The sequence below is a fragment of the Ovis aries genome, chromosome 3, assembly GCF_016772045.2.
Source record: "Ovis aries strain OAR_USU_Benz2616 breed Rambouillet chromosome 3, ARS-UI_Ramb_v3.0, whole genome shotgun sequence".
Lineage (NCBI taxonomy): Eukaryota > Metazoa > Chordata > Mammalia > Artiodactyla > Bovidae > Ovis > Ovis aries.
In genome coordinates, this window is record NC_056056.1 from 40366215 (window position 1) to 40382702 (window position 16488).

At 43.9% G+C, this 16488-nt stretch overlaps 1 long non-coding RNA gene across 4 annotated transcripts in view; it reads left to right on the forward strand.

Moving 5' to 3' along the window:
* Positions 1 to 16488, forward strand: part of LOC132659577 (uncharacterized) — a 90118-nt gene that overhangs the window by 24228 nt on the left and 49402 nt on the right. The gene's annotated exons all lie outside the window — the stretch shown is intronic.

Below are 16488 nucleotides of genomic sequence, written 5' to 3' on the forward strand. Positions count from 1 at the left end.
TCTCACTTGGTCACTTCTTCCTTCCTTCCTTTCTGTCTTTTTGTTGTTGTTATTATTAGCTATTCAGCATGTGGAATCTTAGTTCCCTAACCAAGAATTGAACCATGCTCCCTTGCACTGGGACCATGAAGCCTTAACCACTGGGCCACCAGGGAAGTCCCTACTCCTTTCTGTCTTGATTCTCTTTTCAAAGCCATTAATTTTCATTTTGGCACAAATGGTGGTAAACGGAGGCTGGGGGACACTGGTTGCCAGTTTGTGGTAACAGGATCATGTTTTCACTGTGGCTGAGATGACTGGAGGGGAAAGCAGACAGTCTTTTTTTTTTTTCATTGTTGTTAGAGAGGGTGGGGGTAGAGGGGAGGGAAGGAGGATGTGGAATCAGAACAGAGGAGAGGAACTTCCTAGCATCACTAGAGAAATAGCCTGGGAGTAGGAGTCCCAGCCTTCTGGGTCTTTCTCCATTGGATATAAGAATTCTCTGGTGAGTGAGCTGGAAAGGTCTTGCTGAAGCTAGACCCAACATAGTTCACAGGCACTACCATGGCCTTGACATAAGTATTTCTCTGAGGCATCCTCTGGGAAACTCAGCCACATGGATTGCTGTTGAGTTTTCAAGTCACCTGCTCAGGGCAGGTCTGTGAAAAGCACAGAAGCCCAGGCTTCAAAAATCTTTCTGATTATTTTTCACTTCCGGGTGCTTGATGGAGCAAGGTAGGAATTCTGGCTCCCTAACCTCTCTGGCGGAGAAGGCAATGGCACCCCACTCCAGTACTCTTGCCTGGAAAATCCCATGGATGGAGGAGCCTGGTAGGCTGCAGTCCATGGGGTCGCTAAGAGTCAGACATGACTGAGTGACTTCACTTTCATTTTTCACTTTCATGCATTGGAGAAGGAAATGACAACCCACTCCAGTGTTCTTGCCTGGAGAATCCCAGGGACAGGGGAGCCTGGTGGGCTGCCGTCTATGGGGTCGCACAGAGTCGGACACGACTGAAGTGACTTAGCAGCAGCAGCAACCTCTCTGGAGTCACAGACCAAAAGGTATTTGCTGTGGGATGGCTACTCAGAGCCAGATCACTGAGCTGGCTGCTTGAACAGAACGATAATCGAGGTCTATTTTCAGCTCTGCTCTTCAGCTTGGTCTAAGCCATGAGGTCGATGGGTTTAGACTCTGGCTTCTCAGCATCAACCTGCTTTGGAGCAGGCGAGGGTAGTTCTGGATACAAGTATAGAACAAGCCACCCTCACCCACTTTCCATTCTGCTGGTTAATGAATGGATTTGGTTATTTGCAGTTGGAACTGGGTGCTCTCCCTCTCCACTCTGTCTTGAGCCCCCTCCCCAAGCTGGGCTCATCTTCTTCTGTTGCCCTCTGTCACGGAGCAGGTCAGAGCTGGACCAACACAGGCAGGAGCTGGGTGGTGTCATCACCTCCTAACACTGAATGTCACCCCCCACGCCCACTACGGGTCCTCTGAGGAATGATGCTCTGTGCAGCAGGCCAGTTGTAAACAGGGCTCTAGGTGTGGGGAGAGTGACGGTGATGGGTTAGGCATTTTCAGGCTTGCTTTGTTTTCTGTTTTGCCTTTTAAGACCATGAGCCTTTGGAATTTTTTACAGCATTAATGATCTGGCTGAGTGCAGTGGTCTGCCTCCCTTTGGTGGGCTGAACTGGTGAGGAACCAGCATCTGACTGAAACTGATGAAAGGCCAGAAATTCAGAATCACATCTTGATCCTTTTGGCTTCAGTTTAGGGTTCTTTAAGGTCAGCTGACAGAGTGCTGCTAGGCTAAGAAACAGGCTTGATTTTTGAGCTGAGGGCACAGTACTCAGGGGTGGGGACTGGGGGAGGGCCCAGATGCTGAAACCTCTTTCTCATGAGGTGGCAGGGGCAGGGATGTGGGTCTTGGGTGGAAGCAGTGAGGTTTTGCATGAATCCTTTTCTGATTGGCTCTTAGGTCTTTTCTCCCGGGGACACCTATGGTTTTTGCTTTCTTTCTGACAAGATCCCTGACCAGGGAGCCACAGGCCTTGCCCCTGGCTGGCAGTGCAGCCGGATGTAAACAAGCAGAGGGCAGTGCTTGGTGTCAGACATTATGTTTACTAAACAAAACCGACAAGTTCTCATTGTTCCGTGAGGTAGCCCTGCAACTTTCAATCCCCCGGAGCTGAAAAGGATCCATTTTATTGAGCTCTGTAATGACAGCCTCGGCTGGAACAGCTGGGTAGTTTGTATTAACTCTAAGAGACTCGGGAGGACAGTTTTTCTTTAGAAAAATTATGTTTTTCATTTAGACCAACACCAGCTGTCTCAGCACACCTTCCTATAATTGTACAAAGAGTGGTACAGTCATAGCCCAGGTTGTTCCGCCAATACTTAGGGTGGCCAGAGTTAGCAAATAAGAATAGGGGACAGCTAGATAAATTCAAATTTCAGATACTTTTCCAGGGCAGGTATGTCCTATGTAATCTTTGGGACAGGCTTACTGAAAACATATTTGTAATTTTGTTTAAATTTAGATTCAAATGGGGCAGTCTGGATTTTACCAGGCAATACTTGATACTTTACTAAAAAGTATCCATGCTTGCATACCTGTAGTGCTGAGGAACTCACTATCTTTCAAAGCTATCATTAGACAATTACTAGAAAGCTCTTCTGAACATTAAGATGACAGTCTCATACACCTGTTCCTCATGTGAATTTCTGGAGCCCCTTGGAATATGCCTAATTCATCTGTCATGTGACAAGCCTCCAAATGTCTATGGATAGTTCTGTGTTGCCTTGAAATTGCTCTTCTCCAGCCTGAACATCTCCTGCTCTTTCAACTTTTCCTCAAGTGGTGTGGTTTCAGATCTGCTGGTGAATGTGCTCTGGCTTGTTGAGAGCCTTTGTAATCAGGTGGGATCTGAAGGCCTGAATAATGATTCCAACTGACATGGCTTTGTGCCTGTTGTCACGAGTCTGTGTCTCTGGTGCCAGGGAAGTTCTGGCCTGAGCTAGACTTTGGCACAGATTCTTTCCTGAAACAGTGCTGCTAGCTTTCAGAGTGGAACTTAGGAGCCACTGGAAAACTGAATACTCCTTACTATAGGATGAAGATTTGTGTCCCCTGAGAGGCTAAATGTTGAAATGTAATCCCCAGTGTGATGATATTTGAAGGTGATCCTTTGGGAGGTGATTAGGTCATGAAGGTGGAGCCCTCATGAATGGGATTAGTGCCCTTATAAGAGACCCCAGAAAACTCCCTTGGGTTTTCCAGGTGGCTCAGTGGTGAAGAATCCACCTGCCAGTGCAGGAGACCTGAGTTTGATCCCTGGGTGGAGCAGATTCCCTGGAGGAGGAAATGGTAACCCAGGCTAGTATTCTTGCCTGTAAAATCCCATGAACAGAGGAGCCTGGTGGCTGCAGCCCATAGTGTGGCAAAGAGCTGGACGTGACTGAGCAGCTGAGCATGCATGCAGAGAACTCCCATGCCTTTTCCACCTTGTGAAGTCATAGGGAGAAGATGTCCATTTGTGAGCCTGAAGCAAGCTGTTATCAGACATCAGATCTGCTAGTGCTTTGAGCTTGGACTTCCCAGCCTCAAGAACTGTGAGAGAAAATTCTGTTGTTTATAAGTCACCCAGTCTGTGGTATTTTTGTTACAGGAGCCCAAATAGACCAAACCACACCAAACTGACAGCCCTATTCTCATTTTAGGTGGTAGTTGGTAGTTAGGACATTAGCATTACCAAAAGTCATGCTAGATGTTGATGAAAGTGACCTACTAACAAGAATACACATTTCTATTTCAGGTCATATTGGAGTTGTGAATAAAAGACAAGCTTGTCTCAGAGATTTGCTACACTGATGGGTAGGAACTTTGGGAAAGTCACTTAAATCTCTGGCTTTCAGCATCATCATCTGAAAAACAAGTTAATTCTCAAGTTATTAACTGAGTTAATTCTTGAGGGCAAAAGTACGTCTTCCAAAGACCGTAGTCATGGCTATGGGCATGTGAATCTGACTGGAATAAAATAGATTTGAAAAAAAAGACAAATAGTATTAATAGTTCTAGACTTAAATAACTCTTTGGTTCTCAGCTTTCCTTGGACAGGAAATGGTTAGAAAATTAAGTCCAGTTTACCCGTTGGTGCATGCCTTTGAAATCTTTATGCCTGGTCCATGTCAAAGCAATACAGAAATGGGATAGTTTTAGAAACGTTTAAATCCACTTGACATTGTTGTGACATACAACTGTATGATCAGTGGGTTGTTTCCTTGAATAGGGTATGGACCAGTCTGGGTGCTATTGAACTTGTGGGTGGTGAGTGGCATATGACATGAGCTATGTGCCAGTCACTTGAAGTAGAAACTTGTCTTGGTCTATAATTGTTTAGAAAAAAAAGGAGAAAAAAAGTGGGTTTAATATCTAGTTAGATCAAGGCAGAGCTTCCTTACTGGCATGCCATTCTTGAATTACAGGTGTGCCTAGATGTTGTGCCCTTAACTATTGCGGCAGTTGGGAGAAGGCTGGGCCAGTTTGGGACCAGTCAGTCAAGTTGCTTCTGGCCATGAGTAATTAATGTACTCTACAAATATTACCATTTCTATGTGTGCCATGAAGTGAATAAGGGAGAAATGAATAAGGCTGGAAATGTTACCTTTTCTCCAAAAGAGCAAATAGACAAAGAGAGGAGACTGGGATCATTGTTTCTTCAACCACAGCCTCCAAGTGAACTGGCCTAAGCTAGAGATTCAAACTGGAACGGTGCTTCCAGGGAAAAATTCACAACTTTTCTTCTATTAACTAATATATATTAATACAATCTATCATACCTTTTAATATCTATTAATTAATTAATACCTATTAATATCTATTAATACCTCCTATCTATTAATACATTTCTCTTATAATTGAATTGAAGACTTCCCTGGTGGCCCAGTGGTTAAGAGTCTGCCTGCCAATGCAGGGGGCACGTGTTTGATCCCTTGTACTGGATGATTCCACGTGCAGCGGAGCGACTAAACTCGTGCACCGCAACTACTAAAGCCTGCGTACCCTAGAGCCTGTGCTCCATGACAAGAGAAACCACCACAATGAGAAGCCTGTGTGCTGCAAGTAGAGGAAGCCTGTATGCAGCAATGAAGATCCAGTTAAAAATAAATAAATACATAAATAATAAATTTAGACGGAGTTCCTTGGTGACCTAGTGGTTAGGCCTTCACTGCTGTGGTTCCGGTTCAATCTCTGGTTGGGAAACTGATATCCTGCAAGCCATGTGGCACAGCCAAAAAAAAAAAAAAAAAGTAAATTTAGATTTATCATAGAAATATATGCATGTCTCTTAAAAGCAAGCAGTATAAAAGTAGAAAACATGAGTCATCTGTACCTCCCTCCCCAAGTCCTGTTCAGGTTCCCCAGAGGTAATCGCTTTCAAACTGGAGCTTCAGTATTTATGGAAAGAGGATCCCACAGAGAAATGCCCCGATTTCCCCATGGAGCTCCAGTGGGCACGGTGCTGGAGGCACTAGCACCGTCATGCGCCACTGGGAAGGTTCAAAGTCTGAACACATAGCAGTTGGACCAGGGGCCTCCCCAAGGCCACCTCACCCATCCATCACAGTCAGGCAGCTCCTCCTTGCCATGGTTCTCACACCACCCTCTCTTCCACTCCCTCTCTGCAGAAGTCCAGAGGTTTAATCTCTGACAAAAAGGAATCCAAAGGATTTTGGACTCTGGGATTCTGGATGCAGCAGAGGGGAGAGGTGAAGCTTGGGCTGATGACTAAAGGGTTCTGGGAATGTCTATACACTAAACTGTGCCACCCCAGGCCTTCCCTCTGACTTGCTATCAGAATTATCAAAGCTAGAGGTGGCCTAGCAAAGGGGACAATCAACAGAATGAAGAGATAACCTATGGAATGGGAGAAAATATTTGCAAACCATTTATCTGATAAGGGGTTAATTCCAAAATATGTAAGGAACCACTCAATAGCAAAACACTATACCACTCAAAACAAATACCACTCAAAAACAAACAAAAGCCCAAATAATCTGATTAAAAAATGGACAGAGGACTTGAATAGACATTTTCCAAAGAAGGTCAAGTGGTACATAGAAAGATGCTTTGTTGTTGTTGTTCATCAAGTCATGTCTCACTCTTTGTGACCTCATGGACTATAGTACCCCAAGCTCCTCTGTCCTCCCCTGTCTCTCAGAGTTTGTTTAAATTAATGTCCATTGAGTCAGTGATGCTATATAATCAACTCACCCTCTCCCACCCCTTCTCCTCTTGCCTTCAATCTTTCCCAGCATCAGGGGCTTTTCTAGTCAGCTCTTTGCCTCAGGTGGCCAAAGTACTGGAGCTTCAGCAACAGTCCTTCCAATGAATATTCAGGGTTGATTTCCTTTAGGATCACTAATCATCAGAGAAATGCAGACCAAACCGCAATGAGCTATCGCCTCACATCTGTTAGGATGGTTATTATAAAAAAGAGACAACAAGGGTTGTATCCTGGTGGTGGGAACGTGAATTGGTTTATCCACTATGGAAAATGGTATTTAATTTTAAATAGAACTACCATACAATCCAGCAATTCTACTTCTGGGTATTAGTCCAGAGGAAATGAAATCACTGTCTCAAAGAGACATCTATACCTCCATGTTCATTGCACTATTATTTACAATAGCCAAGATATGGAAACCCAAGTGTCCATCAATAGATGAACGGACAAAGAGAATGTGGTGTACACACACACGTGTGTAAATATATATATGTATATATTTATGTCATGTCTGACATATTACTCAGACTTGAAAAAGAATGAAATGCTGCCATTTGTGACAATATGAATGGATCTTGAGGGCGTTCTTCTAAGTGAAATCTGTCAGAGAAAGAAGGATGAATACTGTATGATCTCTTATCCATGGAATATAAAAAAGTTGAACTCATAGAAACAGAAAGTCTAATGGAAGTAGGGGAAATGGAGAGGTATTGGTTAAAGGGTGCAAACTTCCATTTACAAGAAGAATAAGTTCTGAGGATGTAATGCACAGCATGGCAACTATAGGTAACAACACTGTATTGTATATATGCTTGAAGGTTGCTGGTAGAATACATCTCAAATATTCTCAACGCACATACACATGTGCACACACATATAGGAAATTATGTGATGTGATAGATGTGTTAACTAACCTTATTATGGTAATCATTTTGTAGTATACCTGTAGCAAATCATGACACTGCTGCTGCTGCTAAGTCGCGTCAGTCGTGATCGACTCTGTGCAACCCCATAGATGGCGGCCCACCAGGCTCCCGTCCCTGGGATTCTCCAGGCAAGTATACTGGAATGGGTTGCCATTTCCTTCTCCAATGCATGAAAGTGAAAAGTGAAAGTGAAGTCGCTCAGTCCTGTCCAACTCTTCGCAACCCCATGGACAGTAGCCTACCAGGCTCCTCCGTCCATGGGATTTCCCAGGCAAGAGTACTGGAGTGGGTTGCCATTGCCTTCTCCGAAATCATGACACTATATATTTTTTAACAATTTATTTTTATTTGTATACTTATTTTGGCTGTGTTGGGTGTTTGCTGTGGGCCTTTCCCTAGTTATGGTGAGCAGGGTCTACTCTTTAGTTGTGGTTCAAGGTCTTCTCATTGTGGTGAGCTCTCTTGTTGCAGGGTATGGATTCTAGGGCACGCAGGCTTCAGCAGTTGTGGCATACAGGCTTAGTTGCTCCGTGGCATATAGTATCTTCTCAGACTAGGGGCCAAACCATGTCCCCTGATTATACTCCAGTGACCATCAGCTGTCAGCAAGCTCTGTCCTCCTACATAGCACTTCCCATAGGCTTTCAAGTGCCTCTCACTTAAATAGCCAAGGATCATGAGTTCTTTGAGTGAGCTTTTCAACTTGAAGGATAGATGCTGTAGTAGATTGATTTCATTAATTGTCCCAATTAATGCCCTCTCTGTCTTCATGTCTTTTTCCCTGGGATTCCTGCTATTAGCCTGCTAGAGAAATGTGAGAGGCACATGTGGCAGAGTCAAGACCACCAAATCCAGGCCATCCTAGCCCAGCCAGATCACAGTAGTCCTGCTAGAGGAACACCGGTGCGTGAATGTGCTCAGCCAAGATCAGCCAAGTCTGATTCAGGTGACTCATAGACCAAGAAATGCCCTTTCTGAGGAAAGCAAAATGCTATGACACCAAAGCTCTAATTTGTTAGTGTGGATGAACACACCCCCTGCCTTCTCCTTCTGCACCATCCAGCACCATCCCTCTACTGCTTGAGGTCTAAGAACACTCCCTCATGCCCCTCTGTAGGTGTGATGCTCTGGTCCCATCCAAAGGAGAAGAAGAGGCCATGGACAGAAGTTAGGAAAAGCAGATGCCAGACAGGGCTTGCTGGACAGTTTTATCCTCTGGCTATTTGATGATGATTTCATCTGGCCTATGGCTCCTTGGTATTTCTGTCCTTGGTTGGTGAGAATGTCAAGTGAAATTAGATCTTGAATTCAAGTCTTAGCCTAGGGAAACTCTTGGGTTTGTCTGTAAGCTGGAGGCAGAGGAAATTGTGAAGTGGGTAAAAAATCATCTACCACACTAGCCCCAGGCTATTGCTTTCCATGGCCCGTATTCTGTCCTTCTCTCTTACCTCTTTTCTATCCATTTTCCCCTCCTTCCATCCCTACATTCAAAGTACATACAACTCTCATTTTCCACCAGTCTCATTTTAAGAAAGAATCTACTGAAACTCATGAAACATTTAAATGTTACATTTCTCAGTTTGTCTTACAATTCAATCTTGTTTTTAATTGGGACATGAGTCTTTTCACTGTTTAGAAAAAAATATTCCTCTAGAAGTTGGAACGCCTTTTGGGGAGGATGGGTTTTTTCATTGAAATGCTAACCTGTGGCCAGATTGCTGTGGTTGAAGCCCTGTGGTGGCACTTTTCTTTTGCCAGAAACATTCTAAAAATGGTCATGAGCTCACTTGGGACTGGAGAGAAAGTAAATAAGAAAATTTCCTTGCAAAAGTACAATGTGTTTTGTAATCTGGACTCTTTCTCTGCTGATATTCGAACAGCACTCAGAGCCACGCACCATTACCTGAGTAACCATCCTTGAGTTGGCATTTTAGGATCAAACAGGATTCAGAGGAATAATTTCATTCTTTCCTGGGCCTTTTCCAGCTTTCTGAGAGATGTCTTCCTCTTTTTGATACTAAAGTAGAACTTATAGTCTCCTGGGATGATGAACTCTAATAAATCAGTAGCCACTGCTCTGGGCTTTACAGATGAAGCAAAGGGACAGTTGAGGTAATTGTCTGAATAATTTGGGCAAAACAACCAACTATCCTCAATGGACAGCAAAAGTTGGAGTTACTGAAATAGAACAATGCACCAAAACTACTCAGTCCCACTCTTTCTTTTAGGGGATATTCAAATGTCCCTGTTCACTGCCCTGGGAATGGGGCACAGAGGAACTCCATGAATGTAATAACAATAGCTGATATTTATTGGGCTGGTGTGTGTTCTAGGCACTGTATTAAGCATTTAAAATAGATCTCATTTAGATGTTGTCATAATTAGCCTATTACCACCCCCACTCAGCAGCTGTTGGACAGGAGGCCAACAGAGCTTAAAGGGACTTGGGTGAGGCTCACAGCTGGTAAGTCGCAGAGCTGAATCAGCCAGTCTGACTCCAAATCCTTGCCAACTGGAAGCCTCTTGGTGGGATGATGCTCTGAGGATACTTATGCAGACAAATTGTGATTGGTACAAGGGAGCTTTGCTTCTTAGTGGAAGAGATGAACTGTACAAAAATCACTATCTAGCTGCATAATATAAGGCAAGAAATGCCCCCTTCTTGGCCCAGATTCCTCAAGGGTAAATGAAAGGGTGGACGGGATAATTTGTAAGTCCGTCTCAGGTCTCACTTATGTTTTTTAAAGTGGTCTGTGTCTGTGATCCTGAGCTCTGATTGGAGCTCGGCCTAGCACTATTTGAGTCCAGCTGTTCTGGCAAGGAGGGATGAATGAGTGGTCAGTGTAGGCTGAGTCTTCCTGTGGTAACAAAGAGCCTTCAAGTCTTGGTGCCCTCAACAACCCAGCATTCGCTATATCTCATGTACATCTGTGTCCACTTCAGGTGTCTGGGGACACAGTGGTCCTCCAGAGTCAAGATTGATGAAGTAATTACCATCTCTAACATTGTGGGTCACTCTGTCTGTGGAAAAGAAAATTCTGGAAGGTATTACACTAGAAATTAAATGCTGTGGCCCAGAAAATGACATAGGCTATAGTCTCTCCCAACTCATTAATCAGAACTAGTCCCTTGGGCCTGTTGAACCATGGGACTAGTGGTGGGAATAAAAGGTACAATCTTACCATCTACCCAAAGTGCAGACAACTGGGAATATTTGGAGAATATTTGGAATATTTGGAAAACAGTATTTTAATGACCACCTAAAATTCAAATGCCATAGTGTCTTTTAGAATCCTTTGTGACTGGGAAGGAGAGCAAAGTCAGGCAGACAGGGCTGCTAGTATTGCATTGTAGTCAGGAGGACAGGTTGGACAAGAGAACACTTCCTTTTCAATGAGATAATGGAGACTGGGTTGGGGGTGGACATGGGGGTAAAGAGAGGTCACTCAAAGCCAGATTTTCTCTAGGGTCACCTTGATCACATTCCTTCCTTTACTGTTTCTTGTAACCCACTAATTAAGATAACTAAAAATGTTACCATGAGCTAAAGTCAACATCAATTAAAAATCCCATATATATTTCACATGAAAACACATGGCCTTCAAACATGTGTGATTTTCATCAGACCTCCTCATCTGTTTGTCATTTAAGGTTCAGGCCATGTTCAATATTTCTATCAAATGCTGCCTGCTGTAGATGAAAGCCTGGCAAATAACTGTGCAAAAGAAACTTTCTGAAGTTATAAATAATCAAATGCCCGTGGGGGGTTGACCTCATATACAATAATACACAGAGTAATGATCAGAGCTCAGAGGGAAATGGAGCTCAACGATGGCCTTCTTGGTAAGGAGATGGGTGCAGTGTTGCTTACGATAACATGAGTGTCATTTTCCTGACCCCCTCATCCTTTGGCAGGAGTAGGACAGAATGGAAGAGAGAGGGAAAGTAGCTGAAATGGTAGGGACAGTGAAGTATCAAGGAGTGTTTAGCATTTGGCTCTCTGGTGAAAAAAGCCCAGATTTGCAGTATGTGCCAATTTCAATGGTGTAAATACCCTCACTATGTCTAAATTTCAAGGTACCAAGATGATGGAAAACAATAGAATGGGAAAAACTAGAGATGTCTTCAAGAAAATTAGAGAAATCAAGGGAACATTTCATGCAAAGATGGGCACAATTAAGGACAGAAATGGTATGGACCTAACAGAAGCAGAAGATATTAAGAAAGAGGTGGCAAGAATACACAGAAGAACTGTACAAAAAAGATCTTCCTGACCCAGATAATAATGATGGTGTAATCACTTACCTAGAGCCAGACATCCTGGAGTGTGAAGTCAAGTGGGCCTCAGGAAGCATCACTACCAGCAAAGCTAGTGGAGGTGATGGAATTCCAATTGAGCTGTTTCAAATCCTAAAAGATGATGCCGTGAAAGTGCTGCACTCAATATGCCAGCAATTTTTGAAAACTCAGCAGTGGCCATAGGACTGGAAAAGCTCAGTTTTCATTCCAATCCCAAAGAAAGGCAATGCCAAAGAATGCTCAAACTACCGCCCAATTGTACTCATACTCATCATGAGTCATGTATTGTTGAAGCCTTGCTAGCAAAGTAATGCTCAAAATTTTCCAAGCTAGGCTTCAAAAATACGTGACTCCTGAACTTCCAGATGTTCAAGCTGGTTTTAGAAAAGGCAGAGGAACCAGAGATCAAATTGCCAACATCCGCTGGATCATGGAAAAAGCAAGAGAGTTCCAGAAAAACATCTATTTCTGCTTTATTGATTATGCCAAAGCCTTTGACTGTGTAGATCACAGTAAACTGTGGAAAAATTCTGAAAGTGATGGGAATACCAGACCACCTGACCTGCCTCTTGAGAAATCTGTATGCAGGTCAGGAAGCAACAGTTAGAACTGGACATGGAACAACAGACTGGTTCCAAATAGGAAAAGAAGTATGTCAAGGCTGTTTATTGTCACCCTGCTTATTTAACTTCTATGCAGAGTACATCATGAGAAATGCTGGGCTGGATGAAGCACAAACTGGAGTCAAGATTGTCAGGAGAAATATCAATAACCTCAGATAAGCGGATGACACCACCCTTATGGCAGAAAGTGAAGAAGAAATAACGAGCCTCTTGATGAAAGTAAAAGAGGAGAGTGAAAAAGTTGGCTTAAAGCTCCACATTCAGAAAACTAAGATTGTGGCATCTGGTCCCATCACTTCATGGGAAATAGATGGGGAAACAGTGGAAACAGTGGCTGACTTTATTTTGAGGGGCTCCAAAATCACTGCAGATGGTGACCGTAGCCATGAAATGAAAAGACACTTCTTGGAAGGAAAGTTATGACCAACCTAGAAAGCAGATTAAAAAGCAGAGACATTACTTTGCTAACAAATGTTGTCTAGTCAAGGCTATGGTTTTTCCAGTAGTCATGTTTGGATGTGAGAGTTGGACTATAAAGAAAGCTGAGCACCAAAGAATTGATGCTTTTGAACTGTGGTGCTGGAGAAGACACTTGAGAGTCCCTCGGACTGCAAGGAGATCCAACCAGTCTGTTCTAAAGGAGATCAGTACTGAGTGTTCATTGGAAGGACTAATGTTGAAGCTGAGACTCCAATACTTTGGCCACCTGTTGCGAAGAGCTGACTCATTTGAAAGGACCCTGATGCTGGGCAAGATTGAAGGCCAGAGGAGAAGGGGACCACAGAGGATGAGATGGCTGGATGGCATCCCCAACTCAACGGACATGGGTTTGGGTGGACTCCGGGAGTTGGTGATGGACAGGGAGGCCTGGGGTGCTGCAGTCCATGGGGTCGCAAAGAGTCGGACATGACTGAGCCACTGAAATGAACTGAACTGAACTGAAGATGCTGTCAGTGAACATAGATTTGGGAGGAAATATGTAACTGGCTCTTGTAAGTCAATGCCTCCATATCACTGGATAAAGAAATTAGGATGCTTTCCTGTTTCCTGTCCTTTACTCACCTCTAGTCCCAAAATATGATGTTAGGAGCTTAAGGCAGGAAGTGTAGAAGAAGACAGTGGCAAGAGGGAAGCCGGTCTAGCGCTGAGGAATGCCGATGACTCCCGTATTGTATAGGCTCCTAGGTCTGCACCAAGCTGGGTGGCTTAGACCAACAGAAACGTATTCTTTCACAGCTCTGGAGTTCCGCTGTCTGACAAAAACGTGTTGACAGGGTTGTGTAGAGGAGGAAAACCTTTCCCTTTTTTCTAGGTTCTTGGGCTGGCCTCATAATTAAATTGGCATAAGACAGATTTGGGGATCACAAAGAGTTGGACACGACTGAGCGACCAAACTGAACTGAACTGAAGACGGATTAACAGGAGGAAAAAAAATTGATTTTGTGGGTATGGGAATCCCAAATATATGGGAGCTTCAGACAGCCAGGCAATTGAGGTTTATATGCCAATCTGAGCTAAGGAGAAGGGGGAAGGGGTCTGAGAGTTCAAAGGGGAGGAGGAGACTTCACCAGAAGATGGGAAGAGCAATATATGGGAAACAACAGGTGCCATGCCATACAGATAAGTCTTTCTGGTGTAAAAATTTATCTATGGTAATAACTCTCTTCCTTGTACAGGCCCCCTATCTAAATTCTTTCAGGCAGTTAAAGGAGAGGTAAAAAGCCCTTCCTCAGTCTGTTGGGCCATAATTGTCTTCAGCTCAAAATAATTCACATGCCCAAGTAGCACATTCTGGGCAGCCTGCCCTGAACCCCATCAGTTGGTTCTTTCTGGGGTCTCTTAAGAGAGGAACCACCCCGCATTTCTCCTAGCTTCTAATGATTGCTAGCAATCCTTATCATTTCTTGATTTGTAGATATATCGCAGTCTCTGTCTCCAGCTTCACATGGCCTTCCCTGAGCATCCCTCTGTGTCTTCTTCTCTTCTTATAAGGATACCAGTCATTGCACTTAAGGTGGACCCACCCTCCCTAGATTCAAGGTGATTTCATCTTGAGATCCATAACTAATTACTTCTGCAAAGACTCTATTTCCAAATAAGGTCACATTCTGAGATTCTGGGTGGACAAGAATTTCTGGGAGATAGGATTCAACTCACTGCACACATATACACACAGTACAGAAGGGAGGGGCAGGCAGGACCAGAGCTGGCCACCTGGCCCTAACACTTCCCCCTGGCTTCCCAGAGCCTCCTTCAGGCTGTGATCTGCTTCCTGATTTATAATGGCAGGTCAGGAGGGGAAGTGGTCTGTGATGGCTGGATTGCCTTTCCACTTAGTCATGCTCCTAGCCTCCAAACCCAGCTGGGTGAGGGGTGGAGTGACCTTGGCCTAGGATGCTTTTATGTTTGTATTTGTGCAGTTGTCTCCTTATATCAGCTTCTATTTTCTTTGAAGATAAATTTTGGCAAAATAGCACAAATCTTCAGAGAGTTCTGTTCTTTGATTAGTATCATACACCCTACCTGGTAGAATAGGCCATTAATAGACACTGAATGAATGAGTGAATGAATGAGTGAAATGAATGAATGAATGAACAGGGTTAAGGGCTACTTAAAATGGGCCTTGTCCAGAAAAAAGACAAAAAACAGATGAACTCTCAAGTTCAAAAAATATCTTTTCAATCTAAAAGACATATTCCGGCCCATTAGGTTAGTGGAAGACAGTGACAGAGGATCAAGTGTCAAAGGCCCTGGGGACAGTAAGAAGGGCTTTCCTTGGCCCTGTAATAGGAGCCAAGCACGGCCCCTCCCCAGAGCCCTGATGAGAAAGCCAGCCTGGCTGGGCCTCAGAGGGCAGGAGGAGGTTACTGAGGCTCCCTCTGTGGCAACTTTAAACCACATCTTGTGGGTCCCTTTAGTTTCATCAGTGACACTCCTCTCAGCCTGGAATGCAGAGGACGGGAGTGAAGGGAATCAGGTTTCCAGGAAAGAATCTGCCTTCTGAGTTTTCTATGCTTCTGCTGAGAGCTCACACCTAGGGAACTCCATGGTTTAGAGCATCTGATACACCAAGGAGATTTTCACATCTCAGGCCCCTTCCCCATCTCCACCCACTGTGCTTGAGATGGATTGAATTTATGTGCATGGTTTAAGAGTTCATAACAAACACCATTCACTCAGACACCTTGCCCCCTGTTCCAGCCCCTTCTGCTCCCCCAAGGTTGCTCTTTCTCCTGGGCCTAAGGTATGCAGTCATTTGGCTGGTCGAGCCCTATGATCGCATGAAACAATGACCACATAAAACACACCTCAATTTAGAGATAAGCACTGATGCATGTCCTGAAGCTGAGATTAAAATCTGTCCCATAAATCTCTTTATAATGCTGTATATTCCACACCATAATGATGAGAAGTGAGCTAGTAAATAAACAGTTGAGGAAAAAACTCCTCACAAAATACCCGATGATTAAGTGGCTTGATCTCATTTTGCTAGAAACTGTAGGAGAAGTTAAGATTTGTCAGTGATGTCAGTTCCTCCATTCACTATGGCATTGCATGAAAGGTTTGATTTCATCCATCATACATTTTTTTAAAAAGTCTACTGTGTGCTGGGGATGTATATAGGTTTAACTGGGAGTTTAAAGACATAATTGATAAAATAATGGAATTTGAAGACATGTCAATTTGAGATCCAGCTATGAAAAATCCTATCCATGTGTGTATGCATTTTGGGATTTAATGATAACGTTGCTTGGAGGCATCTGATACACTTTTTCACATATAGGAAAATATTATAAGCTCCCAAGGTTCAAAATAAATAATAATGGAATAAACCAACCATTTCCATGATTTTTTATGCCTCTGTCATGATTGTAGGCTGCAGTCCATGGGGTCGCTAAGAGTCGGACACGACTGAGTAACTTCACTTTCACTTTTCACTTTCACGCATTGGAGAAGGAAATAGCAACATACTCCAGTGTTCTTGCCTGGAGAATCCCAGGGACGGGGAAGCCTGGTGGGCTTCGTCTATGGGGTCGCACAGAGTTGGACACAACTGAAGTGACTTAGCAGCATGATGATGGATTTTCTGGAAAAGGATTTAAGGGTTCATACCTGTGGCTCAGATGGTAGAGTCTGCCTGCAATGTGGGAGACCTAGGTTTGATCCCTGGATTGGGAAGATCCATTGGAGAAGGAAATGGCAACTCATTCCAGTATTCTTGCCTGGAAAATCCCACGGATGGAGGAGCCTGGTGGGGCTACAGTGCATGGGGTCGCAAGGAGTCAGACATGGCTGAGCAACTAACATGCACCTGCTCCTTGGTCTGTTAGTAAACAAAGACAATCTGATGGTCGGAATCTTGGTGTTGC